This window comes from Nematostella vectensis, chromosome 4 (genome assembly GCF_932526225.1).
Source record: "Nematostella vectensis chromosome 4, jaNemVect1.1, whole genome shotgun sequence".
Lineage (NCBI taxonomy): Eukaryota > Metazoa > Cnidaria > Anthozoa > Actiniaria > Edwardsiidae > Nematostella > Nematostella vectensis.
The window spans coordinates 18,716,760-18,733,470 of record NC_064037.1 but is presented as its reverse complement, the minus strand read 5'-3'; the positions used below and the strand labels follow the sequence as shown (position 1 = coordinate 18,733,470).

At 39.1% G+C, this 16,711-nt stretch overlaps 2 long non-coding RNA genes across 2 annotated transcripts; both read right to left on the bottom strand.

The window, feature by feature from the left end:
- Positions 1 to 887: 887 nt before the first annotated feature.
- Positions 888 to 2,606, bottom strand: LOC116612396. The gene is made up of 2 exons (XR_004293894.2): positions 1,683 to 2,606; positions 888 to 1,323 (listed from the first exon to the last, which is right to left on the bottom strand). It is a non-coding gene; the product is annotated as an uncharacterized LOC116612396 (long non-coding RNA).
- Positions 2,607 to 10,651: 8,045 nt separating this feature from the next.
- On the bottom strand, positions 10,652 to 16,621 carry LOC125561751. The gene is made up of 4 exons (XR_007307468.1): positions 16,391 to 16,621; positions 15,515 to 15,640; positions 14,385 to 14,427; positions 10,652 to 10,712 (listed from the first exon to the last, which is right to left on the bottom strand). It is a non-coding gene; the product is annotated as an uncharacterized LOC125561751 (long non-coding RNA).
- Positions 16,622 to 16,711: the final 90 nt, after the last annotated feature.

Below are 16,711 nucleotides of genomic sequence, written 5' to 3'. Positions count from 1 at the left end.
ACAATGATATCAATATGTGACAAAAGATAATATAATATTATTCCATATTATCAATATGTGACAAAAGATAATATAATATTATTCCATATTCAAATGCTATGCAATTCATCAACCCCAACACACACAACTTACTAAGAATTTTCTATCTTCTGTTGATTTTTCCTTAATTACATTTAATGGATCTGCAGTTGAATAACAAATGCAAACAGCTACCAAAATATCTATAACATGAATTATGAAGGGTCCATGATTATATTGCATACCTTGCATGTGGGATGATAATATTTGGATACTGTAGAACTTTCATATTGACAAACTCTTGCTAAAACAATATACACTGAAAGTAGATATCAAATATAAAATAAAACTATAATCATAAAGGTTCCATTCAATCAACCTGTAAATTTTCAACAAGCTTATATGCAATATTTAACACATACACAAAAAGAGCCTAACCTTACATGATAAAAATGACATACCAACCAAAAAAGTAACGTAAGTTATTACATCAATGCAAAAAATTTAAAATAACCTTAACTTATGCTGGAGGTCTCTGTGGTCTTCTCAAGAATTCAAATACTTCTAGACTTCAAAACAACTGAATACTCTTTCAAAACAAACATTCAAAAACACACACAGTGAATAATTCAATCTCAAGGTTGGGCGACTATAACTTATATCAAGTCTATATACATGGTTACGATTACTCTTTATAAATACCATGATGAATGGGAACCAATCATGTACATTTGCCCAAATAGGGTTCTCATTAATTACAAACTCTCTTTATCACTGAATATATGACATTGAACACCAGCCAGTGCATTTTCAATGTTTTAAACCATTTTCATTCATTTTAAGCAACTAACTCACTGTTTTTTTTCTTACAGTTTCCATGTCCAAGTAACTATAAAAGTGCTTTAATAATTTGGGTATGGAAATTTATCATCCATCTATTTACAGGTGAGCGTCCTACTTTACGAATAACATAACACACAATAACCATACACATATGTAGATTTCCTAAATAAATAAATAAATAAATAAATGTAAAGATCAATGTCCTCATTACATTTTATAGATAACTTGAAGAATAAGTGTCACCAACGCAATAATATAATCAGCCATTCATACATAACACATTCTATGATAAAAATACTGACGAATATATCACTGCTTTAACTGTCATTTTAAATACTGTTAGCTAACACAGCAATCTTAAAAAAGGGCTTTCCTTCTTTCTCTTCATTTTTCCGTTTCATTCAGTAACACAATACGTGACTTCCTCATCAAATTACTGTTGGTCACTAAATAGCAATATACCTGCAAAAATAGTGCAAGACGAATCGATTTTAATTAACTAAAGCTTTATACACTGCCTTTTCTTTCAATATATCAAATCAAGTCAAAGGAAAAAAAACCTTCAAACAGGAAACCATTTAGCAGTAAATGTAGAAATGGCCTATAAATCAAGATTTCTAACCTTCATTTTCAATTTTGCATACAAACCAATCGCATAATCTACATAATAACTATTCTCATAACATTGATGTTTTTCTTAATCTTGTAGCGAATCTATCAAACTTATATCGTACAGCTGTGATGGAACTTAGACCTTATTCCAATGACACTCGACAAGCACGCGAACACAAAGTACTTTACAAAAACTTTTACGTACGTACCTTTGAAAAACCCTGTAGATACTCCGTATATAACTTTCCCTTTGAACCAGGACCAAGACCAATGAAGGTTGTAGGTTCAAGATTTCTAATTGCTTTCAATTCCTTAAACTAACAAACATAACATCTATCTCTTCTTCATAAACCCTCGATTTTGAGCCCGCGATTACCGCCGCTGCGTTTACTCATTCATCACATTTTAATATATATATTGCTCGTATCTGCAAACATCGGGTGCAGAATGTCGTTGCACGTCATTGCAAGCATAAAAGTCAACATATACACCTGCTGCAAAGGTTCACAGCTCATTGAATTTACATGACATGTGGTTAGAACTTTTGTTGTAATTTTTTATGCTATACATAACATTATGGATTCTAATTTGAATCTTCATAATTACTCAAGTACTCTACTTTCGTTTTTATTTATACACTTTTTAAATGTTTCATGTTAATTAAGTTGCTTCATTAATAAATAAATAAATAAATAAATAAATAAATAAATAAATAAATAAATAAATAAATAAATAATATAAATGACCTATGATTGATTGACAACATATTTTCTGTCCTAAAACAGACTAATAAACAACAGTAAACTAGTTAACTACATTTTCTGGCATATTTCGTTGGTTGATTTACATAGAACAGGTGTTTAAAAAAGCAGATCCGTATACACATACACATGCACACAATAAAAGATAACTTTATTCTAACTGTAGAGTTTGTACCAGAATTTTCATTGGGAGGGATAAGTTTATTATGAGGACCATTCTCTATTTGAGAATGGAGTGAACCTTCCAGTCACCCCCTGGCTACAGGCCTGGGTTTGTATGATTGTTGTCCGGTAAAACAGAAGAGCATACATAGGTTACGTAGGTTACAGATGTATTTTCTAGGTTATACAGGCCTGGGTTTGTATGATTGTTGTCTGTGTTACCCATGGAATTAAGCACTTGCCCACCCCCCCCCATAGAAAAATATTGTATTACCCATAATGCAGTGTGTGTAGAAGAAGAAGAAAACGTGTTGACCGCCATGTTTGTTTCTGTGTGGTTTATTTTCGGTTTATTTGTAATGTTACTCGAGTTTTCACAAATTATAAGGTAACATATTGGGGGCTCAGACGGGAAAACGGATTCAGAAGATGACTGAAGAACTTCAGCTTAGTATCGAAGAGAGTTTGTGTCGCTTGACGGCCGAACAGTTACACGAAGTGGAAAACTTTTTGAAGCTACACGAGGACGACAAACTATCTAGGTTGAAACGGGTCAGAAGGATCTCACAAGCTGTGGATAACGAGCTTGAGAGCAAAGGAGACCAAGCAGTCAGCTATCTGAAGGGATTAGAGGAGGTTATTTCGGCGATTTCTGGAGCAACGAAGCCCAAACAAGAAAAACAAGCCCAGCCAAACACGAGTGCAAGTGCAAGTCCGAGCGAGGAGCTCCAAGCTCTGAAGGATCAAATGAACAAGCTTATGGGTATGGAATCAAAGAAAGGTCTCTACATTTCGGATATAAAGAGAGAAATGAAGATTTCTGGGCAAATTGGAGAGCCAGGACAGAAAGATAAGTTAAGTTTTGTCAGTCTCGTGAGACAAATTGACTCTGGACTAAAGAAAGGACACACAGAAGTTGAGGTGGTCGATGCAGTAATAAAGTCCATTTGCCCAGGAATGAGACTTCGCAGCTACTTGGAAGGTATTCCAAGCTTGACTCTGGCCCAATTAAGACACATTTTGCGCTCGCATTATCAGGAAAAAAATGCAACAGAACTGTATCAAGAATTAGCAATTTTGGCTCAAGCTCCCGGGGAAACCCCTCAGAGTTTTGTGATCAGGGCTTTGGATCAAAGGCAGAAAGTTTGTTTTGCGTCACAAGAGTCTGATAGCAAAATGAAATACGATCCCGAATTGGTGCAAGGACTATTTTTAAGAACTGTGGAGACTGGATTAATGGATGATGGTGTAAGGATGAAACTAAGACCATATCTACAGAACACAGATACCACTGATGAAGATTTAATCCAGCATGTAAATATTGTGGCATCTGAGGAGTTAGAGAGGAAATCAAAGTTAACCAAAATAACTAAGAAAGTTAATCAGCTAACAAGTGATAATGTCGAATCACAAGGGAATGGTGGACGTAAGGACAAAGGGAAGACTGCTCCAGCCGCAGTCTCAACAGAAGACCTGATCCTAGCAGAACTCAAGTCAGTGAAGTCGGAGATGGCCACATTGCGGGAGACAGTGGCCCAAGTGCAACAGGAAAGGGATGGCAATATTGATAATCGGGATATACATGTACAGAAGACCAAGAGAGTTTGCAAGCAGTGTGAGGATAGCAATACGATTGATGCATGTGATCATTGTTTTTATTGCGGTTCATCTGAGCATTGGGCACGGGGATGTCGTAAGCGGAGACCAACACAAAACAAGGATTCGGGAAACCAGCACCGGCTGCCACCGCGGGACAGGCGGTAGCCGGGTCGCAAGTTGCTTCCACAGGAAAGTCCCAAGTATGTGTGTTATGTGGGCATCAACCATCTGGTAGTGATTGTTTAGTTCAATGTGCGGGTTGTAAGTCAGCATTGTACTGCGGTGTGCAATGCCAACGGGCTCATTGGTTGGAACACAAGAAACTTTGCACTGCGATACAAGAGTTACAAGCCAAGAAAAACAGTGAGTACGCAGAGCGAATTCAGTCTAGTGTATTTATGTCTCATCTCACTCCAAAACAACATGCTGTTATTTGTAAACTGGTAGGACCAAAATGCAAAGTTTCCTGCATGCTTAATGATATTAGCACGGAGGCCCTCTGGGATACGGGCGCGAAAATTTCAGTTTTATCTAAATCATGGGTCAATGAGAATGGTTTGAACACTGATTTACAAGATATTGAGACACTCCTGGGTCGGGATAGAAACTTAAATGTATCTGCTGCAAATGGCAGTGAGATCCCATATGAGGGATGGATCCCCATAACATTGAAGCTAGAATCCCATGGGTATACAGGGCCAGATGTAGAAGTACCTTTTTTAGTGACCCCAGGAGAGTTAGAGTGTCCCATCATTGGATATAATGTCATAGAAACAGTGATTAAAGATTTCCCAGGGGATAATAGCAACACCACAGGGAGCCCATTACAGGATATTATGAAAGGTGCATTTCCAGAAGTCAGAGGGGAGGCAGTTGGGGCCTTGATTAACTTTATCCAAACATGTGACAACTCAGAACCCTTGTGCATCTTAAAGTCACCTAAGAAGAGTGTCAGCATACCGGGGGGGCAGACCCTGAGAATTAATTGTCGTGCAAATACCGGCCCAGTCGAGGAGAAATGCCCAGTTATCTTTGAACCAGATGAAGACCAGACATTGCCTACAGGGCTAGAACTCTCCCAGTCTCTATTGTCCATCCCGAAAGGGAAAGCTACGCGAGTTGACATTTACGTCAGTAATGCCACCAAGCATGATATCACCCTCAGGGGGGGCACCATCTTGGGTAGTCTTAACCTTATCAGATCAGTTACCCCAGCAGAAGTGAAACTTAGTGAGATGAACTTGTCTGATTCAAGGGGGGTACACCCAGGTGCAACACAAGAATCCAGGGGGGCGACCATAGATTCATCACAGAGGGTCCCAGGGGTGGTGATTGGAGATCTGAAGGAAGAACAAAAAAAGGAAGTCACTCGTCTGTTACAGGAAGAGGAGGAGACCTTTGCCCGTGATAGTCAGGATGTCGGTTGCATCGAAGACCTTGAGTTAAATTTAACCCTAATGGATAAGACTCCTGTTCAGAAAACATATGTCTCAATTAGCCGCCCATTGTATGCAGAAGTCAAAGGCTATATTGAGGACTTGATAAATAAGGGATGGATTGTGAAGTCAAAGTCTTCCTACTCGTCGCCGGCTGTCTGCGTCCGTAAACGGGACGGGTCTCTAAGACTGTGCATTGACTATCGTGAACTGAATCGTAAGAGTGTTCCTGACCGTTTTCCCATCCCAAGGATTCAAGATGCATTAGACACCCTAGGGGGAAATAGTTGGTTTTCAGTACTGGATCAGGGACGCGCATATCATCAGGGTTTCATGGGGAAAGGCAGTAGACCATTGACTGCCTTTGTGACCCCTTGGGGACTGTATGAATGGGTTCGCATTCCCATGGGTCTTTCCCAGGCCCCCGCGGCCTTTCAAAGATATATGCAAGATTGTTTAGAAGATTTAAGAGACACCACATGTATCCCATATTTGGACGATATCATTGTCTTTAGTCAAAGTTTTGAAGAACATGTTAGTGATCTGAGGAAAGTTTTGCAAAGACTGCGGGAACACGGGATAAAATTGAAACCCAGCAAGTGTAAAATCTTTCAAAGGGAAGTTACATTCCTTGGACATGTTGTGTCAGAAGAAGGTTATCGGATGGATCAGGAGAGTATTAAGGCAGTTACGGATTTAAAGGATACGCCACCTAAGACAGTCGGAGAAGTTCGCAGACTTATGGGACTTCTAAGTTATTTCAGGAGATATGTACATAACTTTGCGACGTTAGCAGCACCCATTTATGATCTTTTGACGGAACCCAAGGGAGGTACAAGTACCAAATCGAAAAGTAGGTCGAGTAAGTCCTTATCACGCCAACCAGTCTCTTGGTCTGAGGAACATCAGCGAATACTGGAGACACTTATAGATACTATCACATCACCACCCGTTATGGCTTATCCGGACTACCAACAACCCTTTATTCTTCACACTGACGCATCGGAGCGGGGACTTGGGGCTGTATTATACCAACGCCAGAAAGGAACCTTGAGAGTCATTGGTTACGGGTCACGATCGTTAACTCAAGCCGAGCGCAATTACCATCTGCATTCGGGGAAACTCGAATTCTTAGCGTTAAAATGGGCAATTACGGAGAAATTTAGAGACTATTTGTACTATGCCCCTAAATTTACTGTCTACACGGATAATAACCCGTTAACATACATTCTGACCACTGCCAAATTAAATGCGACCGGACAGCGTTGGGTATCAGAATTGGCTGACTATAACTTTGTCATCAAATACAGACCTGGAAAGGCAAATGGGGATGCAGACGGTCTCTCGCGGATTTCACAAGGCATGGAGAAGTATATGGAAGAATGTCAGAAGACCATATGCCAAGAAGACATAGGAGCCACTGTGAATTCTGTAAAGTTCCAGGCAGGTGAAGATGGCATTCCGACTATCTCTTTGTCAGCATGCCTTGAAGATTCTCCCGACGATAATGTCACCTTAGGCACGCAAGCATGGTCGACAGAGGACATTGTGAGACTTCAGCGTGAGGATACAACAATTGGAAAGGTGATTGGTTTCATACTTAATGAGTCATTACCCAGCTTAAAGGAGCGAAAGAAGGAAACTCCTGAAACAAAGGCCATGTTACGTCACTGGAAGAAGTTGGAACTAGGTAAGGATGATATCCTTCGCCGGAGAATTGGACCACGTCTCCAATTGGTCCTTCCACGGAAACTTCATCATCTCGTTTATAAGGAATTACATGAGGAAATGGGGCATCTCGGTGCAGAGAGGGTATTGCAACTTGCGAGGGATAGGTTCTTTTGGCCCCGTATGCAACAGGACATTGAACACTATGTTACCTCTGTTTGTCGATGTATCAAGCAAAAACGACCGAAACATGCTCAACGGGCACCAATGCAGAGTATTCAAACAACAGCTCCCTTTGAACTCATTTCTTTGGACTTTTTACATCTAGAAAAAAGCAGTGGTGGGTATGAATATATCCTCGTAGTGATTGATCATTTTACTCGATTTGCCCAAGCATACGCAACACGGAATAAATCGGCCCCTACAGTGGCAGAGAAGCTGTATAATGATTACATCATGAGGTTTGGGTTTCCCCTTCGAATACATCACGATCAGGGGAAGGAGTTCGAGAACGATCTACATAAACATCTGGAAAAGCTTAGTGGGGTAGCTCACTCAAGAACCACACCATATCATCCACAATCCAATGGACAAGTCGAGCGTTTTAATCAGACCCTTCTTGCAATGTTACGCACACTACCAGAGAACCAGAAATCCAAGTGGAAAGATAGTCTTAACAAAGTTGTACACGCATACAACTGCACTCGAAATGACTCAACAGGATTTTCTCCTTTCTATCTACTTTATGGTCGCTCACCTCGACTTCCCATTGACTTAATGCTTGGTACCAGTTTGCAAGGCACTCCGCAACAGTATCCGAAATATGACAAAGTGGCGAGAAACCATGAAAGAAGCTTACAGGATCGCACGTTCTAAGTCGACAGCTCAAGCCGCGCGGGGTAAGAGGTACTACGAGAAGAAAGTGAGATGCTCATCACTTAAGCCGGGTGATCGGGTATTGGTACGAAACCTGTCAGAACGAGGCGGTCCAGGGAAACTACGCTCATACTTTGAGGATCAGGTGTTTGTGGTTGTGAATCAGAAGGGAGAATCGAGCCCAGTGTATGAGGTCAGACCTGAGAATGGCAAGGGCAGGAACCGGACTCTGCATTATAACCTCTTACTGCCATGTGATTATCTCATGAGTGACGTGATTACTCAGCCAAAAAGGAAAACCAAAACACGGAAACCTGCAACAAGGAACGCAGCAGAGTTGAAAGAGGAGTCGAGTAGTGAAGAGGAACCAGACTTTGTTTACGGTAGACAGGTTGGATATGCGCCCGACGAGAAAGAAGAAGCATCAAGCGAATCGGATGTAGTCCTGGGTCAGCAGGAGGAAGTATCAGGCGAGTCAGATGTATCTCTGGATCAGCAAGAGGAAGCTTCAGACGAGCTGGATGGAGCACCTGATCAGCAGGAAGGAGCATCAGGCGAGCTGGATGGAGCACCCGATCAGCAGGAAGGAACGGCAGGTGAGCTGGATGAAGCAATAGAGGAGCAGGCAGAGAGGGCCTCACAGCAGCAGCAAGGGGAACAAGGTGATAGGGACAGCCAGGAGAACTATGCTAATGGCAGCATCATTGGACGACCCGAGCGGAATAGGCATCCACCTTTGCGGGTTACTTATGATGTTATTGGTCAGCCATCCTATTATCGGGGACCGGTCGCTAACCATGGTATAACTATAAATGAGTCAGCATGGAGTGCTTACGGTGCACCTCCTACACAAGAGTTACCATGTGCCACATGCGGGTTCAAGGCACCCTTCGGTTTACAGGTACCCTACGGTTATTCGGTACCCTGCAGTCTACAGACTCCCTACGGTTATCCGGTACCCTACGGTTTACAGGTACCCTACAGATGTCCTTCCTTCTCACCATGGACACCAGCAATGTAATTACAAGTACACTAGTACACTTACTTGACTTATATTTGTTTGTTTGTTACAAGAAAAAGAAAAGGAAAAAACGGTCTAGTTAGAGACACTAGTTGAATAATACTAGTATAGCCTAGCAAATAGTGTAGGTAACAAGGTGTAAGACCTTGAGCAGCATTGGGTATTTACGTGGCAATGACATTGTGCAAGAGAACTGTAGAGTAAAGAATAAGCAAGATACAGCTGTATGAAGAAACAAGTGGAAGCCATGGTTGGACTTGATCACCCTACACCATGCCTTCATGGAACTGAACATTGAAATAGTAGAGTAGTCAGATTTTTTTTTTCCTCAGTTGCATTGTAGTATTGAAACATACTAGTAACTTAAATGTCGAGGACGACATCTTTTCAGGGGGGAAGTGTGTTACCCATGGAATTAAGCACTTGCCCACCCCCCCCATAGAAAAATATTGTATTACCCATAATGCAGTGTGTGTAGAAGAAGAAGAAAACGTGTTGACCGCCATGTTTGTTTCTGTGTGGTTTATTTTCGGTTTATTTGTAATGTTACTCGAGTTTTCACAAATTATAAGGTAACATCTGGTAAAACAGAAGAGCATACATAGGTTACGTAAGTTACAGATGTATTTTCTAGGTTATACAGGTCCTCTTAAAAAAATGACTTCATGCTGATCAACTGTTTTCTCTTGTCTTTTAGAATTTGAAAACAACAAACATTTCAATGACAGAAGATCTCAAGAACCATCCCATTTTGGTATAGCCAGTTAAAGTGACTCAACATCTATTTATATCACTCCATGTCTCCCCAAAATAATATAATTTTTAAATTCAAATACACATTTAAAAATCTTAAATAAGTAAAAATAAATAAGTATACATACATTCAACACCACAGCCTCTGTCAGTATCTTCGACACCCCCTTTACATGTAAATGTTTCAACAAATCGCGTAATTTAACACCAGCCATATGCCTTATACCTACAGCTTTACAGGTAACACATTCAACTTTCAATAACACATATAGTACTTAACAACATTACAAGAGTTTAAGAACATGTTAGAACATGTTACCTAAAAATATGTATTTCAACCCAGGTTCTTGTAGAAAACCCTACCCCTACCTAAACCTAAAAAAAATCTTGAAAAAATAAAAAAAACACACAAACAAATCATAATACTTGAATATATACTTGAGCTATTAATAATTTGGGAACACTTTGTTGATTTTCATTACATGAGGAATAACCTTTCAATTAATATACATACCCTGTTACACAAGTGAATAATATCAATACGAACCTTTTTGAAAAACCTGCATAAAACACCTTGAGGTCAGGCTTAATAACAAAAATAGGGGTTCTTATGAGTTGGTAAGCACTATATCATGTATAGTGGGGGTATGCTTATTTCCTCACCAAGAATTTCAATTGTTGGTTCTAAGAGCAACTGCTTGTAAATTGTAGGATTAATTCTTTGTGTATAAATACTTGCAATTTATACTTTAATATCAATTTACAAAAACCTTACACAGAAGGGGCATGTTCCAATTCTTCCTACTAACATAATACTTTATCATCATGCTTTCTGTGGCACAGCCCTCTCAAATGAATAGTGACTCATAGACATACTCTCAACAAAAAGTGTCCATATTTTAGATAACATGGTCCTTTGGATCTTCACTCAGCAAGACTCGGGGTGCTATCATCCCACTGAAACTAATACAAGGAAACTTCATGATTTTATTGCAACAGCATTTTACATAATTACAAGAGGCTTATTTTTAATACAGTTTCAAATGCTATATGGGCATAGTTCATTCTACAAACTAACCAACTCTTTTATATGGACATTTCACATGCTTTTCCTGATACAAACTTATATTATTTCCCCACTAAACAGAAGAAATAACTTTTTAAGAGGCTGGATTTTAAGAGGCATATTCACATCTCATTGGCATGTCCTACACTCTTTACATGACACCCCAGTTCTTAGGGCTCACACCTTATTCCATTGACACAGTTACAGTTTCATGGACTGCCTTTTCATTGAATCCTCTATCTTTAATGTTGCAAGTGGGGAATACATATGAACAAAACAGCCAGGGACTGGGTCACCCTTCTTTCTATGATTCATTTCAAGAATCTAGAACAAATACATGGTATCACTGAGTAAAAAATACTCTTTTGTGATAAACATTAAAGCAGACATATAGAACAAAGAACATTGTGGTATAGGATAAACCTCTGGCATTGTGCATTCTATTAAATGACAATTCTATACAATGACAGACATTGAAAGAAATTCCCCACTTGTACTAAAGCAAGAGAAATTCTGGAGAAAGGTTACACCATTTTTCGTAAGGATAGAAACGAATTTGGTGGAGGGGTGTTGTCTGCTTTCTCCAACCATCTTGTGGTGACTCACGAGGAGCAAATGGATGGTAATTATGAAGGCATCTGGTCAAAGATAAATATTGCAGGAAGCAAATCACTTTTTGTTGGCTCAGTCTATAGGACCCCAGACTCAAATGTTGACCCCCTTGTAGCTCTCGATGGTGCATTATGCAAGCTGGTTAAAAATCCAATTCCAAACATCCTCATTACCGGTGACCTGAACCTGCCTAGTATATCATGGGAAGATGATAACTACGCTGTAAGACCTAATCCTACTTATGGGCTTGAAGTAAACCACAAGTTTTTGGACATTGTGAACGACCACTCACTGACTCAACATGTTATGGAGCCAACTAGAGGGGAGAACACCCTCGATCTTGTTCTCACCACTTGCCCAGAGATGGTATTAGACCTAGTGGTTGAGCCCGGCATGAGTGATCATGATCTGGTGTTATTTGATCTAAACTTGAAGCCCTCCTTCAACAAGAAAAAGCCTCGTAAAGTCTTTGTATTTAAGAAAGGTAATATGGGTGCAGTGAAAACTGACCTTAAAAAACATCTTGATAATTACTTCAACAATGAGGCCTATCATAAATTGATCAATGAAAACTATGATTTCTTTAAAACCACAATCACTGAGATCATGAAAAAACATATCCCACAAAAAAACATCAGTGGTAGATGGAACTTGCCATGGATCACTAGTTCCATTAAAAGGTTAATCCGAAAAAAGCAACGTCTATATAACCATGCCAAACACTGTAACAACCATGCTGCCTGGAAAAAATTTAAAGACTTGCGTAAACTCGTAAAGAAAAATCTCGCTAAGGCACACAGCGAGTATGTGTCCCAGCTCTTAACAGTCCCAGAGGGTAGTGAAACAGCGAACCATACCATAACCAAACGGTTCTGGACGTACATCAAGTCCAAAAAGACCCATGATGTTGGTGTTGCTCCCCTACGCGATGATAAGGGTGAATTAGTCAGTGACAGTCTTGGTAAGGCACGTGCTCTGAGTTCACAGTTCCAGTCCGTTTTTACTCATGAAAATAATAGTTCTATACCTACACTTGGACCAAGTCCTTATCCGACTATACCGTCTACTTTAATATCTATAGACGGTGTTATCAAACTACTTCAAAATGTTAACCCGAAGAAAGCTAATGGCCCTGATTTAATCCCCTGTAAAATTTTACAAGAAGCTGCCCATGAAATCGCCCCAGCTCTGACGTTCTTGTTCACACAATCTTTAGAGACCGGTACTCTCCCGAATGACTGGCTCAGTGCAAATGTGACCCCAGTGTTCAAAAAGGGAAATAAGAATATCCCTTCCAACTACCGTCCTATTTCACTGACTGCTGTACCGTGTAAAATACTTGAGCACATTATTTTCCATGACATAATGAATCATCTTGATACCCATAATATCCTCGTCAAGTTCCAACATGGTTTTCGCAGGTTCTTTTCCTGTGAAACACAATTAATAACCACCCTAGAGGATGTGGGGAAAGCTCTAGATCTCGGCAGACAAACTGATCTGATCATCATGGATTTTAGTAAAGCCTTTGATATTGTTCCCCACCAGCGGCTTATTTCCAAGCTCGATTTTTATGGAATTCGGGGTCTCCTAAAGACCTGGCTTACAACCTGGTTAACACATAGGGAACAATCCGTTCTTGTTGATGGAGTCTCATCTGCCCCTATAAGTGTGTCATCTGGTGTGCCCCAGGGGACTGTTCTCGGCCCACTGATGTTTTTACTCTACATAAATGACATCGGCAATGATTGTAAATCTTCTACCATAAGATTGTTTGCTGATGATACTCTTTTATACAGTGTCATCGAGGCAACTTCTGATGCACATCAGCTCCAGTCTGATCTTACCTCCATCGAGAAATGGGCAGAGAAATGGCTCATGTCCTTTAACCCAACAAAATGTTTTGTCATGAGAGTCACGAGAAATAGGGAACCTATAGTATTTAACTACACATTAATGAACCACATCCTTAAACCAGTCGAACACCATCCATACCTAGGCGTCGAGCTCTCGAACACACTTGACTGGAGCTGGCATATAAACAACAAAGTGTCCAAAGCCAACCAGACCTTAGGTTTTCTTAGGCGCAACCTAAGCAACTGCCCAGCGAACATTAAGGAAGCTGCTTATAAATCGCTCGTTCTTCCACACTTAGAGTATGCCAGCTCTGCCTGGGATCCATGGTTGAAGAAACACGTCAAACAGATTGAGAAGGTTCAAAGGAGGGCGGGTCGTTTTGTTAAAAATTGCTGGGATAGGACTCCTGGCACAGTCACAAACATCCTAAACGATTTGGAGTGGCCCCCTCTCTCTAAAAGGCGCCAGGATGCCAGGCTTACATTATTTTACAAGGCTGTTAAAAAAAAATCAGCACTTAAGATACCAGACAATATTGATAGACGCACCCGCCAATTACGCAGCTCTCATCCAGATAAATTTATTGAGTTATGTCCAAGAACAGAAGCTTATAAGAACTCGTTTTTCTGTAGGACAATAAAAGAATGGAACAAGCTGCCCCGCCTTACCCTGGATTCCACTAGTGCAGATATTTTTAGAGAACGAATAAAATAAAATTAAATTAATAAAATTATATTAATACCAATAATGCTGTTTAAACGATTTTTATCTTTTTACTTTATTTCACCTTTTTTTATTCTGCCTTATTATTATTTTTATTCTGCCTTATTATTATTTTTATTCTGCCTTATATTATTTGTATTATTATTTATTTATTATTATTATTATTATTATTATTTTATTTTATGTTTTTTATTTTTTTTATTTTTTTTTATTTTTTTTTATTTTTATTTTTTAATTTTTTTAATTTATTTTTTTTATTTATTTTAGTTAATTAATTAATTAATGTATTTATTTATAGAATTAATTTATATCCACAGTGATGGTAACCCCTTTGTGGATTAACAATGTAGATGTAGATGTAGATGTAGAATACTTACAAATTAAATGATGTCCATTCCACTTCCCACTGATTTTCAGCTCCTATAAAACATTTACAATTTTAATAAGATGGTAAGGCCCGTACCCATGTCCTAATTTTCACGTGCCAGGGGGGGCTTTTGTGGTCAAAATCTGACCACCCCAGACAAAAGTTTTTTTTATGAAAAAAAACGTTTGACTTGTATATTGTTAGAATACCCTATACGTGTCCAGAGCTAACAACCATGCATACCAGATTACATATGTGATTACAGTACATGATTAATCATACTCATCGGATAATTATAGCCACACCTATGCATTCCTTAATAGACCTTAACAATTGTGTATATAAAAGATGAAGCTTGTAAAATAGAATTAGTTGTTTTTCCTGGAATATTGAGTAGTTCATCTTGTGTAACTTCTATGGTGACATCGACCAACTTAACAGACATTATAGATTTATGATATACCAGAGTGATCTAGAATGCCTTTTTTTATCAATTCCCTTGTGCTTCATAGTTTGTCTACAAATAGCACATCTATTGCAAAAGTGCAAGTGCATTTTCTGCCGTTTCGCCCCTGGGTAAAGGCCTGATGGTTCCTTACATTTTGGCACCAAAGGGAGCCTCAGTGAAACAGATAACAACGGATAAAAAAAAGGGAAACATTGGTAACAGTAGAAAAAAACAATCAATAATTATTATATTGCTGCCATGCTAAGCAGCATTGTTAACCATCCATAGAGGTAGAAGGTAGCACTTGCCACTGACAAACTGACAAAAACAGATAACAACAGATGGCCGATGTATAGTGGGTGTGTCACACAACAACAATGCTGCTCAGAAGATGTACCACTGAAATATCATCTGGAATTATTACATAAATATTACATCTAAAAAAATACCTTTAAGTGATCTATGCAGAATTGGATGGCACCCCCTCTATAGTGAGGCCAAAATGCTTATATTGCCTGAAAACTTATTTGATTCATTACAAAATTATTTCATGGCAATATTAACAGACAACCCCTGCACAGCAGAAGTTTGGTAAATAATATAAATATAATGACTAGAATTACTATAATAAAACTGCAGTAGCATCATGTTTTCAAATTATTATGGAGCTCCCCCAGAAAGTAAATACCAACCTTTAAAGAAGCCCATTCCAAATTACCCATTGGACCTTGCCAAGAAATCATCATGGTTTCTTTGGAGAAACACCTCACATTAATTTACCCAAGATAGGGCTTTATGTCCTCTTGTCCCAGTGCACACTACAAGGACATGTTGAAATAATGATGATTAAAGATTATATTTTTAAACTCCACAACCATACTTACCCAGGTAATTATTTTCTTAGCCTTTTAAATGTTACAAATAATAAACTTCAGCTGATACAGAAAAATATGAATGTACTCCTAGAGCAATGCTAGTCCAATGCTAGTCATAACAGTCATTACTTCCAATGTATTATTTAAGTATATAAAAGTCGGGAACCTCGCAAGAACAAGCGATTTTAATTGGTTGAGAAAGTCGGTATAAAATGCAATGTACACCTCCTAGGAGGTGGATATTTTTCTGTGTCCTGAGAACAAGCAAAATGGAGGGTGTAACAGGCGATTTGCAAGTGTTTCAGAAAAGAACATTGTTCTAAAGCTCAATTTATATACTAAAACAATTATAACATTTCCATTTCGGCGGATAGTGGCTTTAAAAATATATAGCTCCAGCCTTTAGCACTCGGTAGATATTTCGCCACTATCCACCTCAATAGAAATGTTGTAATTGTTAAGTAGACAAGTAGAAAATAACCAAAGCAGATACGCAATAAAAGAATTAAGCGTGAAAAGATGATATATTGCAGACTTACAGTACAGTATCATGTATTCCACACCATGCATACAGCTGCCTATTTTTATATGACTTCTTGAAACCCAAAAAATCTTTGAAAGTCGAACCCTTCGATGACTTATTGCGGTTAAATCGAACGGATTATTTTTGTTAAAGCTGTGTAACAAACTTACCTATCTTCCTTTACATATTTATTGGATGCTTTCCGGAGGAAATTAATAATAGTTACCGAGGAAATAGCTCCAAAATACCTGTCCTCTTCGCAATGTTGCTGCCACACATGGCAATGACGGATAACAGGTCCTGCTTAGGGATCCCTGTGTAAATTGGTAAAGTTGGGCGGGGTCGACGAGAACTCTTGGCCACCGTAGAAAGGTGTGATGAAAACTAGAAGCCTGCTAACAGGCGTTTACCAGGTGTTCTCGCTATGTTTAACCGGTGTTTTCGCTTTTTTTAAACGGAGTTTTTCAAATACGCTCGTGGTGCTCGCGGTA